This window comes from Oncorhynchus masou, chromosome 15, assembly GCF_036934945.1.
Source record: "Oncorhynchus masou masou isolate Uvic2021 chromosome 15, UVic_Omas_1.1, whole genome shotgun sequence".
NCBI classification, from domain to species: domain Eukaryota; kingdom Metazoa; phylum Chordata; class Actinopteri; order Salmoniformes; family Salmonidae; genus Oncorhynchus; species Oncorhynchus masou.
In genome coordinates this window covers 64,061,216-64,079,575 of record NC_088226.1, presented here as the reverse complement: position 1 = coordinate 64,079,575, position 18,360 = coordinate 64,061,216, and the positions used below count along the sequence as shown (strand labels likewise).

Below are 18,360 nucleotides of genomic sequence, written 5' to 3'. Positions count from 1 at the left end.
TAACACATTTACTTAAATTGACTGATTTCCTTATATGAACTGTAACTCAGGAAAACCTTTGAAATTGTTGCATGTTGCGTTTAGAATTTTATTCAGTGTAGGTAGGAGATCATTAGCAAGTTTGTGGGTATGGTCTAAAATATGTTGGATTTGTGCCAACCAGCAGTGAAAATGGTTTTATGTGGTTTTATCTTTATGTTGATAAAGGTTAAGCACCTCTTTTGACATTGTCTTTCTGCAATCTTTTTAAGATCGTGTGCCAATCAAGGGCTGCACTGTTAAAGGTCATGAACAGTCAAAAAAGGAAAGCGGATGATGACTAAAGTATGAAAAATGACTGTTGCTTCTGCATTGATAAAGTTTGATCATAAAGTTAGTGGTACCCTCCCTCATGTCAGACACTTGGATTCATTATCATGATGATTTCTGCATTTTGAAAGTTACATATCTGGAAAACCTTTTGGGACTATATCAACAATGGACTAATGAAACATGATATGGTAACGTGATAGTTTCTTACCTAATTTAAATAAGTACCACTTTATAACCAATATTGGAGAAGATGTGTTTGCAGAGGGCCGTGGTTCAGATAGCTACTCAACTGGTGCCAAAATGTGACTGTAGCGTGTCAGCAAATATAATTAAAAGTTGACCCTATTCATCTATGGCAAAGATACTTATATATTTCCCCTTTCATGTGTGTCTGGTGTTAGCTAGTTACTGGCTAGCTAGGTCTTCAGCCATCTTTGATCAGAAGGGGGGAAAAGGTCGTTCATAACTCAGTTGCAATCAACACGTCCGTCAGTGCTGCTGTGAACTGCATCATCAGGGAGATTAAAATGGGAGATGTATATAACATTTTTTTACTATATAATTGATGCAATTTCAATGTTGATTGAGTTGGTTTGTGTATCACCAAATTTTCTTGAGATGATTTTACTGCAACACTGCTCACTGCATCCAAATTGCATGACATAGGTGTATCAAAGAGCTGTCAGTCAAGGTGAGATCATGAACATAAGCTAGACAAAACCTGTAGTGGACCATGACTGTTTGAATTTAATTAATATAATTTATGCCTTTTTAAAGGAGAGTATTCTAAATTACATTTGACATCTCGGCTTTCATATGCTGAAATGTTGTCACGTGTAGTGTCATGGTATCACATCTTGAAATGTTGCATCCTCATGTTGTCACATTTATTTCACATGAAATCGTGTCTTGACATGTGCTTACATGTTGTCACATGTTCTCACATGTTGTCACGTGAAGTTTCATGTTCTCACATGTTGTCACGTGTAGTTTCATGTTCTCACATGTTGTCACGTGTAGTTTCATGTCCTCACATGTTGTCACGTATAGTTTCATGTTCTCACATGTAGTTTCATGTTCTCACATGTTGTCACGTGTAGTTTCATGTTCTCACGTGTTGTCACGTGTAGTTTCATGTTCTCACATGTTGTCACGTGTAGTTTCATGTCCTCACATGTTGTCACGTGTAGTTTCATGTTCTCACATGTAGTTTCATGTTCTCACATGTTGTCACGTGTAGTTTCATGTTCTCACATGTTGTCACGTGTGGTTTCATGTTCTCACATGTTGTCACGTGTAGTTTCATGTTCTCACATGTTGTCACGTGTAGTTTCATGTTCTCACATGTTGTTACGTGTAGTTTCATGTTGCCATTTACTGTATTTCATATTCATTTAAAATGAGATCATGTTCTCACATAAGCTCACATTTTCTCACGAGGAGTTTTGTTATCACATGTTGTCGCATGTTATCACGTTAACTTCACATTTAATCACGTGATCACATTACATTACACAAGATCATGTGACATTTCTGTGATCTTTCCGTAAGGGTAGTTCAAGGTACATTAGTTTGATAATCTCCTGGAGTCGCATCTCGTAACAATGGTGTTATCATATCAACCAGATAAAGGAGTCAGAGTGGTCTGTAATGGTGTATTGGCTGTTATTCTTACATATAGAATAGAAGTCCACACAATCCATGTGGAAATTCCAAGTAAAACTGTACACTTTGTGATACTTAACTTCTTATGAAAAAGAAACTTGTTTTTTTACTTTCCACAAAGTGAGAATGACATTTGTCACGAACTTCACACATCACAGACACATACAGTATACCACCTCATTGAAAGAGATGGGATATATTCATGTTTCGATAAGTGTGGGCTCTAATCCTACTGTAGCAGATACAGTGTTCTTTCCAGTAACCACATTGTGTGCAAGATGTGGAGTTTGGTGAAAATGAAATGTACTATTTGAATATGATTTCTACACAAGAGTTTAGAGTTACATTTAGCAGACACTTGTATCCAGAGCAACTTACAGTAGTGAGTGCATACATTTTCATACTGATCCCCTGTAGGAATCAAAGCCACAACCCTGGTGTTGCAAGTGTCATGGTCTACCAACACTGGACCAGTTAGCATTTGATTAGATAAAGAACATCACTTTATTGGTTGCTTCCACACAAGGTCCAACTGGAATTTGAGCTCCAATTTGAAATCCTCAGAGAGTCACACACAGACAGGTTTTGGAGCACTGCCACACTGGGCAGTGTTGTTGTGTGGGGTTAAGTCCCTTGCTCAAGGGCACAACAGCAGTCAATGGCATCTAGGATTTGATAGCAGCAAACCCTCTGGTACCCAGCTCACTCGGTGCCAGGTTTTTCACACCGGACCCAGGATTTGAACCTGCACCCCTTTGGTTATTGCCTCACCTGTCTAATTGCTAGGCTACCTGCCACCCCTCCAAGAGTAGAGTTCTCATAATATAGTGCCAAACACACAACATAAAACCAAATGATACAACATATGCATACAATAATTGCAAGGACAATAAGAAGTGCAAATGTTCAAGTTGATGTGCAAAATACAAGGTCAAAAGTCAATAACAGATCGAGCAGCAAAGTCAACACACTTAAACCTTCACTGCAGCTATGGCCTTGAGGATGGATGAGTCTTGAGCTCTAGCAGTCTTCAGCCAGGGTAGGCCTATTCTGTGCCATTTATACCATAGATGTATAGTTACTAGAACTCCACATGGGTGGTGCTGGTTTCATGACCAGCAAGAATAAATGTGAGGTCCAGCATTCCCAAATGATAAGTTCACACATGGTGCTGTGCAGTGGAGGAAAAAGTACCCAATTAACATACCTGAGGAAAGTATAGATACCTTAATAGAAAATGACTCAAGTAAAAGTGAAAGTCACCCAGTAAAATAATACTTGAGTAAAATTCTAAAAGTATTTGGTTTTAAATATACTATAGTATGGAAAGTGTAAATCACTTCCAATTCTTTATGTTAAGCAAACCAGATGGCATCGTTTTCTTGTTTTTAAAATATATGGATAGCCAGGGGCACACTCACTGTAGTGATAGGGATGACCAGGGATGTTCTCTTGATAAGTGCATGATTTGGACAATTTTTTGTCCTGTTAAGCATTCAAAATGTAACACGTACTTTTGGGTGTCAGGGAAAATGCATGGCGTAAAAAGTACATTATTTTCTTTAGGAATGTAGTGAAGTAAAAGTTCACTAAAAAATAAATATAGTAAAGTACAAATACCCCCCAAAAATACTGAAGTAGTTTTACTTAAGTACTTTGCACCAGTGGTCCTGTGTGATTTATGTATTCTGTTTCTATGAATTCTACCCACTGTGTAGAATGTATTCCTGCACTACAGAATATCAGCCTAGCTACACTAAAATGTATCAATAAAATATATTATTTATATATAGACTAGATGACAGATAGGGGTCACTGTGTTGAAGCCACCATCTTGGCACTCCTCCATAGTTGTAAAATAATTTTGGAAGCTACAGAAATGCCTTTATTAATGTCTACATTCGTTTTTGACACATTCATACTATTACAGACACCTTACTGTATATTTGTAAATTATATTATGTGAGCTAAACTTATATATTTTAATTTTAGGCAGGGTAGCCTAATGGTTAGAGTGTTGGACTAGGAAGCGTAAGGTTGCAAGTTCAAACCCCTGAGCTGACAAGGTACAAATCTGTCGTTCTGCCCCTGAACAGCCAGTTAACCCACTGTTCCTAGGCCGTCATTGAAAATAAGAATTTGTTCTTAACTGACTTGCCTAGTTAAATAAAGGTATGAAAACATTTTCCGTCAAGTATAATTGTTTGAGATTACTAATGTTACTGTCCCCACAACAACAACAAAACATGTCATTTTGACCTTGAAACATGTAGTTGAAACACTGTAGAATTCCATTAATTCCTATAGAGGACTGCTCCTACTGGGGAGGGCCAATATGGGGAGGGCCAATATGGGGAGGGCCAATATGGGGAGGGCCAATATGGGGAGGGCCGACCGGTGGCTTCAAGTCCTCTCAATGGTCAATTCATGGCATCAGCAATTCAGGGTTTATTGCAGAAAATACTACAAAATATGAGGTCCAGTTTAATTTTTTTCTGTCTCCATGAAGTATTAAAATGTTCAAAACCCCCCAAAAATGCTCATATCAGAGGAGCTTCACAACTCAATCAGGTCTAGGTTGCACGTGAGCACGCACCGACACACAACCAAAGAGGACATCTAAGGCCACAGTGATTTAACTTAGAAGACCCCCCCTCCCTCCACCCATCTAGGCCAAGCCCCCCCCCCAGTTGTCTAGATGTACTTTGATTAGAGCCAGATCATTAATAAGCGCAAAGAATAACACTTTACTTGGCTGGATATGCTCTTGGAACAACAAGTCATGCATTGCCACCACCTATCCCAGGATAGACCCTGCAGCCACTTTAGGGCAGCACCATCACCTATCCCAGGACAGACCCTGCTGCCACTTTAGGGCAGCACCACCACCTATCCCAGGACAGACCCTGTTGCCACTTTAGGGCAGCACCACCACCTATCCCAGGACAGACCCTGCTGCCACTTTAGGGCAGCACCACCACCTATCCCAGGACAGACCCTGCTGCCACATTAGGGCAGCACCACCACCTATCCCAGGACAGACCCTGCTGCCACTTTAGGGCAGCACCACCACCTATCCCAGGACAGACCCTGCTGCCACTTTAGGGCAGCACCACCACTGATCCCAGGATAGACCCTGCAGCAGTAATCACGAACAAAAGCCTCTGGGATTTCCCTCTGTGCTCTTTCTTTCTTGTTATCTAGGTTGAGTGGGTTGGGTCGTTGAATAAACGTCTCGAGAGGGATTTCTTCATTGTTTCTCAACTGGGACTGTTATTATGAAGGAAGGAACTAACATTCTATCAGAAGTTAGGCAGAGAGAGAGAGCAAATGGGTAGGAGTGATGGAGGCGGGCAGGGCGGGCAGAGCAGCCCCACTCGGGGTTGATGTAATGTTTACTTAATGTTCAGCACAGCTATTTCCTCTCTCTGAGTCGGCCTGGCCGAGCCAAGGGGCAGAGATACACCATACATGAGGTCACAGGCACAGTCTGAGAGAAATGTATTATAATTTCACAGCATCTTAAAGAATTGTGTTTGAAAGTGCTCCTGTAACATGAGACAATTAAGTGGACGATAGTGCTTCTCAGTTCTTGTTATCTGCAAAATGCTGTGGTCAAACAACAATTATATTCATAATTCCCTGGTACTGATAAAGAACTTATATAATGTTTAACGAATTCACCTACTTTTGGTACAATTTACTGTAGCTTCCCACTGGATCTGTTACGGCATGTAAACACTGCAGAAAACATATCTAAACCATGTACTGAAAAACTTATGGGGTCAAGACATTAGCTTTTGGCCTATGGGCAGTCAGGCCTTGAAAAATGTTTGTCTGGAAAGAAATCAACAGTCAGTATGACCCAGGGGGACTGTGGATCTGCGACAGTAGAGTACTGTATTGCTCGGGGGTAAGGATGATGATAAGGCTCCCAGGATATTGTCAACAGGAGAATGCTCTTGCTCTTGCCTACTGTTATGCCCTAGTACAGTAGCTAGTGTCTCCCAAATAGCTCATGACAGTTCATCTCAGATCTCATATCCCCAGAGGTCAATAAAACATAAATATATCAACACATAAGGTTGCCATAGTAGCGACAATCATGTTCTTGTTGTCAGTTTTTCTCACAGAGTCCAGGAACCATTCGTCTGTGTGTGTTGATCCACCACTAGTAACTTACTATAATTGGCGACCGTATTCTCTTCCTCTGAAGAGAGACTGTATCTGCTGATGCTGAAGTGCTGCATTACATTTTCACAAGTTGACTCGACAAGTCGTAAAGTGTGTCACCCGTTACCAATGTCTCGTTCTAATGTCTCTTAATTCAGACTTCTGTTCTGCAAACACCCTTCAGTGGTTGTTAAAGGGAAACACCCACAGAACAGAATACATCTTTAAAGATAGAATAATCTATGGTTATTAAGCCTGGTCTAGTGAATTGATATTAAACACATTATTTCAGTGCTATTGTACTGTCTTAAAGCCCCCACTCAATAAAATGTTGTATAATTTATTTCCTTGAGCACAATTTTGCCATTGAAATGCTCAGTCTGATCATGTGGGTCATTGGTCAGAATAATCAGATCCAGTTGTGATGTCATGCTGTGGGCCAAACCTCCATCCCACCTGAACAGGCTGAAACTCCATCCCACCTGAACAGGCCGAACCTCCATCCCACCTGAACAGGCTGAAGCTCCATCCCACCTGAACAGGCTGAAACTCCATCCCACCTGAACAGGCTGAAACTCCATCCCACCTGAACAGGCTGAAACTCCATCCCACCTGAACAGGCTGAAACTCCATCCCACCTGAACAGGCTGAAACTCCATCCCACCTGAACAGGCTGAAACTCCATCCCACCTGAACAGGCTGAAACTCCATCCCACCTGAACAGGCTGAAACTCCAGACATTTTCTTTCTTCAAAAAGCTCTTACACTGAAAGGCCATTATTATTATTTTCACAATATCAATCATAAAATATCACAAATATCATAAAAAAAACAGGAAAATCCCATTTCTGACTGTACTGCCACTTTAATTGTATTTAATTTAACGAGGCAAGTCAGTTAAAAACAACTTCTTATTTACAATGATGGCCTACACCGGCCAAACCTGGATGACGCTGGGCCAATTGTGCGCTGCCCTATGGGACTCCCAATCACGGCCGGTTGTGATACAGCCTGGTTTCAAACCAGGGTGTCTGTAGTGAAGCCTCAAGCACGAAGATGCAGTGCCTTAGACTGCTCCGCCACTCAGGACCCCCCAAAAGCCCCCTTTAATGTCAAATATCATTTGATTGTTGGCTTTGACAGGGCTATAATATCAGTTCTCCAAAAGCGACAACATTATGCACTCAACGGCGTGGAACACAGGTGTCTATGTTGTCACGCAACAATTCACAGAGAGCAGAACGACGTGAATTAGTTCCTCCTTCTATGTATGAATATGCACAAGTATCTGGTGAACGGGACATTTTTATATAATATTCATAATATAATTTCAACAACCCCCTGAAGATGTTTGGAGCTTTTGACATAATGTCTTAAGTTTTTTACTGACAATCGCACAGTTGTGGGTTCAAGTCCCATTTCGTCTACTGTACCCTCCAAATTCCTTTATAAGTAATGGAAATGTTTTTCGGAATCAAACACGTGATGTCAGGGTAACAGATTGTTAATGCCGGTTTATGAAAAACATCTGTAGTTGTATTTCAAGTTACAAGATGCCAGTAAGTCTCGGTCTCTTCACTTTATCACAATGTGAGCACTGCCAGACCTTCATTACATCAGAGAACCTAACCTCACCAACCCACACCCTGTGCAGTGCCCCTGGCCTTCAGGAAGAATAGGGGGGTGAGGGGGGTGAGAGAAGAGAGCGAAAGGTTGGGAGGGGTGGCAGGCGGGAGGGAGGGAGTGGAGAGGAAGGGCAGGGTTGGTGATATGAATAGCGATTGAAAGGCTAAGGAGGGGAGAAGGGTCTCCAGAGACTGGTGGGGGGTGGGGGGGTGGGGGGGGGGGGTGATGACTGAGGACATCTTCCTGCCCCACTGAATGTTTCAATGACTGTGCTGCTATCTGGAGGTCTGGATCTGAAATGTCTAGATCTTGTTCTGGTTCCAGGTTTTGGTCTGGTCCGGGTACGGGTACGGGTTATGCTCTGGGTCTGGGTTTTGGTCTGGATCTGGGTCCGGGTTTTTGTCCGGGTTTTGCTCTCGGTCCAGGTTTTGATCTGGGTCCGGGTTTTGCTCTGGGTCCAGGTTTTGATCTGGATCTGGTTCTGGGTTTTGCTCTGGGTCCAGGTTTTGATCTGGATCTGGGTCCGGGTTTTTATATTACAACATTTTAATCAACTTGCTCATCATTGTTGTTACCTAAGTTGTGAAGTTTGCCTTAATATGGCTGGTGTAATGAAGGGTAGGACTCTTCTAACCAGACAGTAACCAGTATGTTAAGTGGAGTAAATGAATCTCCTCATCTACTGGACTGCATAGCTGTGGATGTGTGGGAGAGAAAAGGGTTTGTATAGTGGGCCGGTGATGTGGGTTTAATGTTTAGCCATCTGGTAAACAGAGTGGACCGCAGGACATCAGCCAAGGACTGTGGTTTGTATGGTGGAATTTTTAGTTTTGACTAATCATTAAGATTGTGTTGGTCTGGACCAGGAAACTGGCAAGTTACCATGATACATCAGAGCACAGAGAAAATAGTAGGAAAAGAGCTGTGTGTGTGTGTGTGTGTGTCTATTGAGTATATGCATTGTATGAGAGTGGGTTCTATAACAGCTAATCATACAATAAAGGGAACTATTTTTCTGTTCCATTTCCCTGTGCGGTGTAAGAATGGGGAAAACCCTGCCGTGCACAACCTGATAGCATCTAAAGGTACACACCTCACTGGTCTCTGGACAGGCAGTGCATTCGGTCCACTTCACTATTCAGACCACTTCACTTCACTATTCAGACCACTTCACTTTTTCCACATGTTGTTACGTTACAGCCTTATTTTAAAACTAAAAGTTTCCTCAATCTACACACAATACCCCATGATGACAAAGAAAAAACAGGTTTGCAAACCTGCAATACCTTTTTTACATAAATATTCAGACCCTTTGCTATGAGACTCAAAATTGAGCTCAGGTTCATCTTGATTCCATTGTTGTAATGATGTGCACTGAGAGTCGGGAAGCAAGTTCAGGGTGTGAGTGTTTCAATAAACGGAACAAGAAACACTAACAGCACACAGACATGAAACAGAAACAATGACGTCTGGGGAAGGAACCAAAAGGAGTTACATATATAGGGAAGGTAATCAGGGAAGTGATGGAGTCCGGGTGAGTCTGAAGACACACGTAGTGATGGTGACCATTGTGCGCCATAACGAGCAGCGATGGAGTCCAGGTCATACTGCGCAGGTGCAACAATTGTGACAGGTGTGCGCCATAACGAGCAGCCTGGTGATCTAGAGGCCGGAGAGGGAGCACACATGACAATTGTTCATTCTTGAGATGTTTCAAAACCTTGGAGTCCACCTGTGATAAATTCAATTGATTGGACATGATTTGGAAAGGCACACACCTTTCTATATAAGGTCCCACAGTTGATAGTACATGTCAGAGCAAAAACCACGTCAGGGGGTCGAAGGAATGTCCGTAGACGGCAGAGACAGGATTTTGTTGAGGCACTGATCGGGGAAGGGTACCAATGAGTGTCTGCAGCATTGAAGGTCCCCAAGAACACAGTGGCCACCATCATTCTTAAATGGAAGAAGTTTGGAACTACCAACTCTTCCTAGAGCTGGCCCCCTGGCCAAATTGAGCAATCAGGGGAGAAGGGCCTTACTCGGGGAGGTGACCAAGAACCCAATGGTCACTCTGACAGAGATTCAGAGTTCCTCTGTGGACATGGGAGAACCTTCCAGAAGGACCACCATCTTGGTAGCACTCCACCAATTAGGCCTTTATGGTAGTGGCCAGACAGAAGTCACTCCTCAGTAAAAGGCACATGACAGCCCGCTTGGAGGTTGCCAATAGGCACCTAGCCACCGTGTTAGCTACTGTGCCTCTACACCTGCATTGCTTGCTGTTTGGGGTTTTAGGCTGGGTTTCTGTACAGCACTTTGTAACATAAGTTGATGTAAGAAGGGCTTTCTAAATTTGATTGATTAACTTAACGAACTCTCAGACCATGAGAAACAAGATTCTCTGGTCTGATAAAACCAAGATTGAACTCTTTGGACTGAATGCCAAGCATCACGTCTGGAGGAAACATGGCACCATCCGTACGGTGAAGCGTTTTTCAGCAGTAGGGACTGGGTGACTAGTCAGAATCGAGGGGAAAATGAACGACGCAAAGTACAGAGTTTCTTGATGAAAACCTGCTCCAGAGCTCCAGGTTCACCTTCCAACAGGACAACGACCGCAAGGCTGAGTTAGAGCACTCTATATGCATTTGCGTCCCACCTCACCAACAGCCAGTGAAAGTGCAGGGTGCCAAATTCAAAACACAAATCTCAATTAAAATTGCTCAAGCATACAAGTATTTTACATCATTAAAGATAAAATTCATTAATCCAGCCACAGGATCTGATTTCAAGAAGGATTTACAGCGAAAGCACCACAAACAATTATGTTAGGTCACCACCAAGCCAGAAAAACAGTCATTTTTCCAGCCAAAGAGAGGGTGTCAAAAAGCACAAAGAGATAAAATGAATCACTAACCTTTGATGATCTTCATCAGATGACACTCATAGGACTTCATGTATGTTGTTCGTTAAAGTGTATATTTATATAAAAAAATATACTTTTACATTGGCACGTTAGATTCAGTAGTTCTAAAACATGCAGTGATTGTGCAGAGAGCCAAATCAATTTACAGAATTACTCATAAATGTTGACGAAAATACAAGTGTTATACATGGAATTAGAGATATACTTCTCCTTAATGGCCCTGACTTTATGATATAACTCTTCATCTGACTTATCAGAATAGCATTCTCTGATAGACAGTGTTCTTTAATCCTTCTGTAAAAAAAGCTAACCATTACACTGTCATGATTTATGATTAAATATCGACTATGAAACAAATAGGACATGGCCTGCTTACGAGTTGCCATGAAAGAAAGTTTGATGAATTCAACTGAATATGGCGAGAACAGGCATTCGTAGCTAAATGTTTTTGGTTAACTTGAAAATAACAATTGCATGATTTATCATTCTACGGTATGAATGTATTTATGTAATATAGTAGAATGTTATGAACCGACACTGAATCGTAGGAGCTAACTACTAGCTATGTAGAAGCTGGATGGAAGAACGCCCAGTGCTGCTTACCTGAGATGCCATCATCACACAGTCCTTTGTAGGTATCTGCTATGACTTCCTTTGTGTTGGAAAGAAAAGCTGAACAGTATTGGTTGAAGCCAAACTGACACTCAAAATAGCCAAAATGGAGGGTGTTTGATAACAAAATTAAAATGGAGTTGTGTTCAAATAAAACATTTTGTTCTCTAAATATTTTTGGGGAATAAAATGCAGAATGTTTTGCGCTCCATTACAAAATATTTGATATCAAAAAATGTTTTTACTTTGTAGCCTTGTTTTTGCTTTCAGAACAATTATTTTTGATTGAAAAGAAAGTCTTGCTCTTGACAAAATGACACAAATGTACATCCATAATATATAACAATTTGCCTGTGTATAACCACACCTTCATACAAACTTGCTATGCAGAATTCTTGACACACAACCGAAAGTACTCCCAACACACCCACAAGCGACCCACTCAGGCGGAGAATGACGTGTAGAAGAGGGCGAGGAACAAATATTTGTAGCAAGTTGGGGAGGGGGACTAATAACTGAACAGACTATTCAACCTTTACTAAAGAATAGTCTAATAGACGGGCTAGGTGCTTTTGGGTCCCAATGCACTACTGTGTCTCTAACTGACAATGAATGGGCAATATAAACCAAATAATAAACTGATAAATGTGCACAACTTCAAATGGAACAAGCAGGGAGCAGGTTTCGAACCCTCATCATTCTTGCCCGAAGTCCAGCGTGCTATCAACTGTGTACCAAAAGCATGGTCAAGCCACAGAGTTGATAGAGCGCGTCCTCGTGGTAGCTTGCTATAAAGTAATGACTTTTCAAATAAGATACCTTACACCTTATGTTGGTTGACAATTTGTTAGCCACACTGTCCTTACAAAGCACATAGCTAACATACCGGTACATACTGTTGTAATGATATGCTATCTACCTAACATTAGTAGTTATACATCAAACTTGCCAGTATATTTACTATAGGCTAACTACCCAACATTTATTGACTTGATTATTCCCGCCATTCTTAGCTTAGCTAAATGGTATAGTAGTTGTGCGTTCTCAGTGGACATTCGGGTGCTTTCGTAAATTCGCTCTGGCTATCTTCTCCGATTTCAAAACACTCTCGTCTGAGTGTACCAGAGCGCAGAATAATGAATTTACAACGCTCAACACCTGTTGAATATGGCCGGTGTCAGTAAACGTCGGCAAAAAAATCGTAATTACATTTTTTCCAGCAGCACAGTTACAGTCACCAATGCTCTGGTTAACACAAAAGTGCCTAACCAGCTCTGCTAGCGCGAGTAAAATGGTCATAGTGGTCTCATTTGTGTCTGGAAGTTGCTAGCAAGCTAGCCAACATTAGCTTGGGTGCTTGACTGCCGTTGTAAGGCCAGAACACTCAAATCAACCCTACTCCTCGGCCTGAACGTCCAGTGTGCTCTCCAAGAGCGAAACAGTCTGAATTTACAAAATGGACAGCGCTCTGAATTTATGAGCTCAGGCACTACAGATTGAATTTAAGAACACACCCAAAGTCAAAAAACTCGAAATTTGTTATGCTAACTAGCTGTTACAAATCCCTTTGGCCCGGCAGTCTAGGGGGATGGAAAGGAGACTCGTAGCATAACTCATGCAAAGTATAATAGTGAAAAAGTAACAGTGAGAACGAAAAACCACAGACAACTAAATTACCGTCAAACACTCATGGTTTATTTTTAAACACACCGTAAAGGGGGGCAGGAAAAGGGGCTGAGCTGGACCCAAGAAAATAAACAAATTTCCAAAAACACCCCTAAGCTAGACTAGCCTACATCAATACAGCGAACCAAAAATACAGCGGGTGGTCTGCCCAGTTTTAACTAGGGTATTTAAACAAAGTATTCCTACAGGTAGTGTATCCCCATGGGCGACTTGTCTTCGTAACCCCTTTTCCCACCATCAAACAGTCAATCACTGTAACAAAACAATACTCACATAATTCCAGACAAATGTGAAATGTATGAACGACAACCAAAAGAGAGCTCAGTCCAAAGAGCGCGCGATATAGCGAGAGAGTGAGACACAGAGAGATTGAAGCACAGAGAGATCAAGCTCTAGAGAAAACAACGGACTGGGTTTTTAAACCAATGGAAAGGGGATGTGATTGGAAACAGGAGAAGGTGTGTCTTCAGATTGATGACTGATTGGGGAATGATGATTGGTGACTGATTGGCGACACCTGTGAATAGTGGAGAAGGAAAGAAAATACACACACAGAATACCTGTATCCGTAACACTAGTTATCAAGAGGTTGCATAGCCACAGAATCAACTTCCAGTAGAAAAGTTGAGAAGGCAAAGAGCAAGTAAGCTCAAAGGAAAGTTTGGTTACACTACAATTAGTGTGCAGAAATGTTATGCCTCTTAGATATTAATTTAGAATCCTCTTATGCTGTAGCCTACTCCCGACCGTCATTTTGTACAGCGCCATATTTTCCATTCTATCCTAATGGGTTTCATTTTTCTTTTTTTCTCAGAATAGAAACACCATAATATTAATTAAATGAATTAAGCCTAATTTCTTAAAATCAACCCCATAAACTATGTTATTACAAAAAATATTTTATATTCTCTGGTAATGCCCATATGGAAGACTATCAAATGCTTCTCAAAGATGACCTCTGGTGGTCAAACTAGCACTAACTCACATTAACAGAAAAAATGGCTGACAAATCATTAATGTGCCACAGAATGCTGCAGCAGCCACAACTGTTGCTGCAGTATGATGCAACTTTTAAAGGAGGAACCACTGTATGTCACTAGACTGTCTTATACACTGAGTATACAAAACATTACGAACACCTGCTCTCAATATTAGGAAGGTGTTCTACGGGTGGGTAATGTGGTAGCAGGCTTGGAGACTACAGATGACCTACAGTCTCCAAAAGAAGGTGCTAGTTAGTACCAAAAAGTGGTTCTTCATTTGTTCCACATAGGGGAACCCTTTTTTGGGCTGCTGTGGACAACCTTTTTTCTCTCAGTTTTTTGAATAACCATTTGTATGGTTACCCAAACGAGAGGGTTCTTCATTACACTGTAAATATTAAGTTACTGTATTTTCAGGTATTATTTCTGTAAGGGACAGTATGCTGCTGTATTCTGATTACTTGGGAGTTAACCTTACTTGGGATATGAAATCACAACCTCTTGGTTTCCAGCAACCAAGCTAAGACGTTCTTGCTATGCCACTGGGTCTCTGGGTAGAGATTGAGATCGTTAAAAGATTAGAATCACTAGATATTCTGTCATTTGTCCCTTTCATTTGAACCCTTTTGGGTGCCACGTAGAAGCCTTAGATCTTTTAGGACCATCTCACAAGGAACCCTGGTTTTGTTTTTGTTTTGTCCCTGTAGGGCAGGGTCCATGAACTAGATTCAGCCGTTTTTTTATTCAGAGAATGGTCAGAGGGCCAGAACATAATTACAAATAATTTGTAGACTGCAAATTGACCACAAGAAGCACATCAGATATAATATCTGACCAAAACATAATAATTTCTAAGCTTGATTACATTTGTGTATGATCACATATCTCTCTCTATTATGTGTGGGAATACTTTGTAACAGATTTACAAAATTAAAGTCACTTGGAACTGATTTGCTGGTGTTTTGACAGTCTGTAAATACATACATAAAAAAATAGGCTCAGAAACTGTGGGAGCAAATGAAATCACCTGCGTGCCAAATTCAGCACAAGGGCCAGCGGTTGGGGAACCCAGCTGTTTTGGAACCCAGCTGTTTTGGAACCCAATTGGGTTATACTGTATGTAAAACCCTCTCATGAAGAACCCTCTGTTTGAAGGATTCTGTAATTTGTCCTTATGGGGATGCCATTTTAGATGCCACCTACAACCCTTTGATTTGTCCCTGTAGAGCAGTGGTTCCCAAACCTTTCACAGTCCCGTACCCCTTCAAACATTCAGCCTCAAGCTGCGTACCCCCTCTAACACCTGGGTCAGCGCACTCTCAAATGTTGTTTTTGCCATCGTTGTAAGCCTACCACACCTAGATTCAGATCATTCAGGCGAAAAAACATCACCCAGATAGGACAACAGTTCAGTTGTCGTTCTGACTATTCCATTTAAGAGGTGAATATCACTCCAGCAGGAAAATCGAATGGTCTGCACCTTATTGTGATATTTATTGATAATGACCTATAGGATACTTCAGATGTGCCTATGGCACACACTGTTAGGTACTCACCTGGTACTGGTCAGTACCTTTAAGGGTACATGTGCACAAAATGTAATATAATAGTACAATTTTCTACCCAATATATACAAGGTACAATCATTAATGTACTTTGAAATGTAGTGCGTGCAATGTGCTGGCATCACTACATTAGCATACTTGGGGGCATGGTTTGAAATAAGTTGTATTTGTTCCAACCGTTAGTGGAAGTGTTGTACCCGTTTCAGTGGTTTTATCATTATGTTGATGGAGGTTGAGCACATAATTTGTCTTATTCAGGAGTGGCACTGTTAAGAGGTCACTGTGCAGTTTCCAGTAAATTAATTGAAGTTAGTTGCCATGAATTTTATGTTTCAATAATTTACTGTCAGCTTGCTGCAGGTAGTTATTGTCAAATGTACAGTAAATTACTGTGGTTGATCTATGTCAAACTTGCTGATGGATGGTGGGGCAGGGAGGTCAGTTGGCTGTCAACCAAGAGGCTGAGGCCAGGTGAGGCAGATTCCTAAGTGTACTCACCATAAAGAATGCTTAGTAGTTGTCAAGCTAATGTAATGACTTTCCTGTGTTTTATGTACAGTATATTTCCACACTATGAGGTTGGAATAATACTGTGAAATTGTGAAAATTATGGTAATGCCCTTTTCGTGTTAGAGTTGTTTGAAAATATTACCTGAAATTGGCCCTAATCTATGGATTTCACATGACTGAGCAAGGGTGCAGCAATGGCTATAGGTCCACCCACTTGGGAGCCAGGCCCAGCCAATCAGAATATTATTTTTTTTACCACAAAACGGCTTTATTACAGACAGAAATACTCATCAGCACTGCCCCTCCCCCACCTCAGACGATCCCGCAAGTGAAAAAGTTGGATGTGGAGGCCCTGGGCTGGTGTGGTTACATGTGGTCTGTGGTTTCGAGGCCAGTTGGATGTGGAGGCCCTGCGCTGGTGTGGTTACATGTGGTCTGTGGTTTCGAGGCCAGTTGGATGTGGAGGCCCTGCGCTGGTGTGGTTACATGTGGTCTGTGGTTTCGAGGCCAGTTGGATGTGGAGGCCCTGGGCTGGTGTGGTTACATGTGGTCTGTGGTTTTGAAGCCAGTTGGATGTGGAGGCCCTGGGCTGGTGTGGATCTGGATGTAATGCCAAATTTGTTAAAAAAGACATTGGAAGCGACTTATGGATGAAATAATGTCATTCAATTCTCTGGTTACAGCTCTGTTGGACATTCCTGTAGTCAGCATGCCAATCCCATGCTCCCTTAAAACTTGTGTCATTGTGCTGTGTGTTTTACTGCATATTTTTTAGAGTGACCTTTTATTGTCCTCAGAACAAGTTGCACCTGTGGAATGATCATGCTGTTTAATCAGCTTCTTGATATGCCACACCTGTCAGGTGGATGGATTAACTTGGCAAAGGAGAAATTCTCACTAATAGTGATATAAACAAATTTGTGCACAGAATTGGAGAGAAATAAACTTTTTGTGTATGAAACATTGGACCAACACTTTACATGTTGCGTTTATATTTTTGTTCGGTATAGACTAGTGGAGTGGGTTGAGAGCGTCCATATCACCAACAAACTATCATGGTCCAAACACACCAAGACTGTCGTGAAGAGAGCGCGACAAAACTTTTTCCCTCTCAGGAGACTGAAAAGATTTGGCATTGTTCCCCAGATCCTCAAAAAGTTCTACAGCTGCACCATCGAGAGCATCCTGACCGGTTGCATCACCGCCTGGTATGGCAACTGCTCGGCATCTGACCGTAAGGCACTACAGAGGATAGTGCGTACGGCCCAGTACATCCCTGGGGCCAAGCTTCCTACCATCCAGGACCTATATACTAGGCGGTTTAAGAGAATCACCAAAGTCATAAACTGTGCTCTCTGCTACCGCACAGCAAGCGGTACCAGAGCACCAAGTCCAGGACCAAAAGGCTCTTTAACAGCTTCTATCCCCAAGCCATAAGTCTGCTGAACAATTAATCAAATGGCCACCGGTCTATTTACATGCCCCCCCCCTACATTACCCCAACCTAGATGTACAAAATAACTTGACTAACCTGTACCCCCGCACATTGACTAAGGAACCGGTAGCCCTTGTATATAGCTTCTTTATTGTTTTGGTTGTGTTACTTTTTATTTTACTATTTTTACTTTAGTTTATTTATTAAATATTTTCTAACTCTTTCTTGAACTGTAACATTTCACGGTACAACACCTGTTGTATTCGTAGCATGTGATACAATTTGAAATACAATTTGATTTATCTTGACATCAGTAAAGTTCAGTTAAAGCACAGTAAGTTATTGGCAGCTAATTGCAAATAAGTTACTAGCATTTACTGGGTATTCAATCAAATTTCAGCCAAATGTATTTACATCAGCCAATGTCACAAAGTGCTATACAGAAACCCAGCCTAAAACGCCTAACAGCAAGCAATGTAGATGTAGAATCATGGTTAAGTTACTGTGACGTTTTCATTTAGTGATAGCTAGTTGCTAGTTAGGTAGTACAAAATTCACGCAGCTTCCAGGCAACTAACTGCCATTAAGGTAATGTGAAATGTACAGTAACCCCTTAACAGTGCAGGTCTGTATTGTCACATGCTTTGCAAATATGTCAGAACTGACAGTGTGAAAAGAGGTGCTCAACCTTTGACAACATAACAATCAACCACTTAAAGACATGCTCCATTACATTTGGTGACTCGTTAGTATTTTTTAAACCCCCTGCTTTTGGTGGAAGTTGTCAATGTGCAGTTCATCCATGCATAATCTATGACCATAATTACTGTCAATTAGCCACAAAATCCCTAGTTTGAAAGTGAC

At 41.4% G+C, this 18,360-nt stretch overlaps 1 protein-coding gene across 1 annotated transcript in view; it reads left to right on the top strand.

Annotated features, from left to right (window-relative positions):
- Window positions 1-18,360, top strand: part of LOC135556901 (receptor-type tyrosine-protein phosphatase beta-like) — a 126,602-nt gene that overhangs the window by 29,130 nt on the left and 79,112 nt on the right. The gene's annotated exons all lie outside the window — the stretch shown is intronic.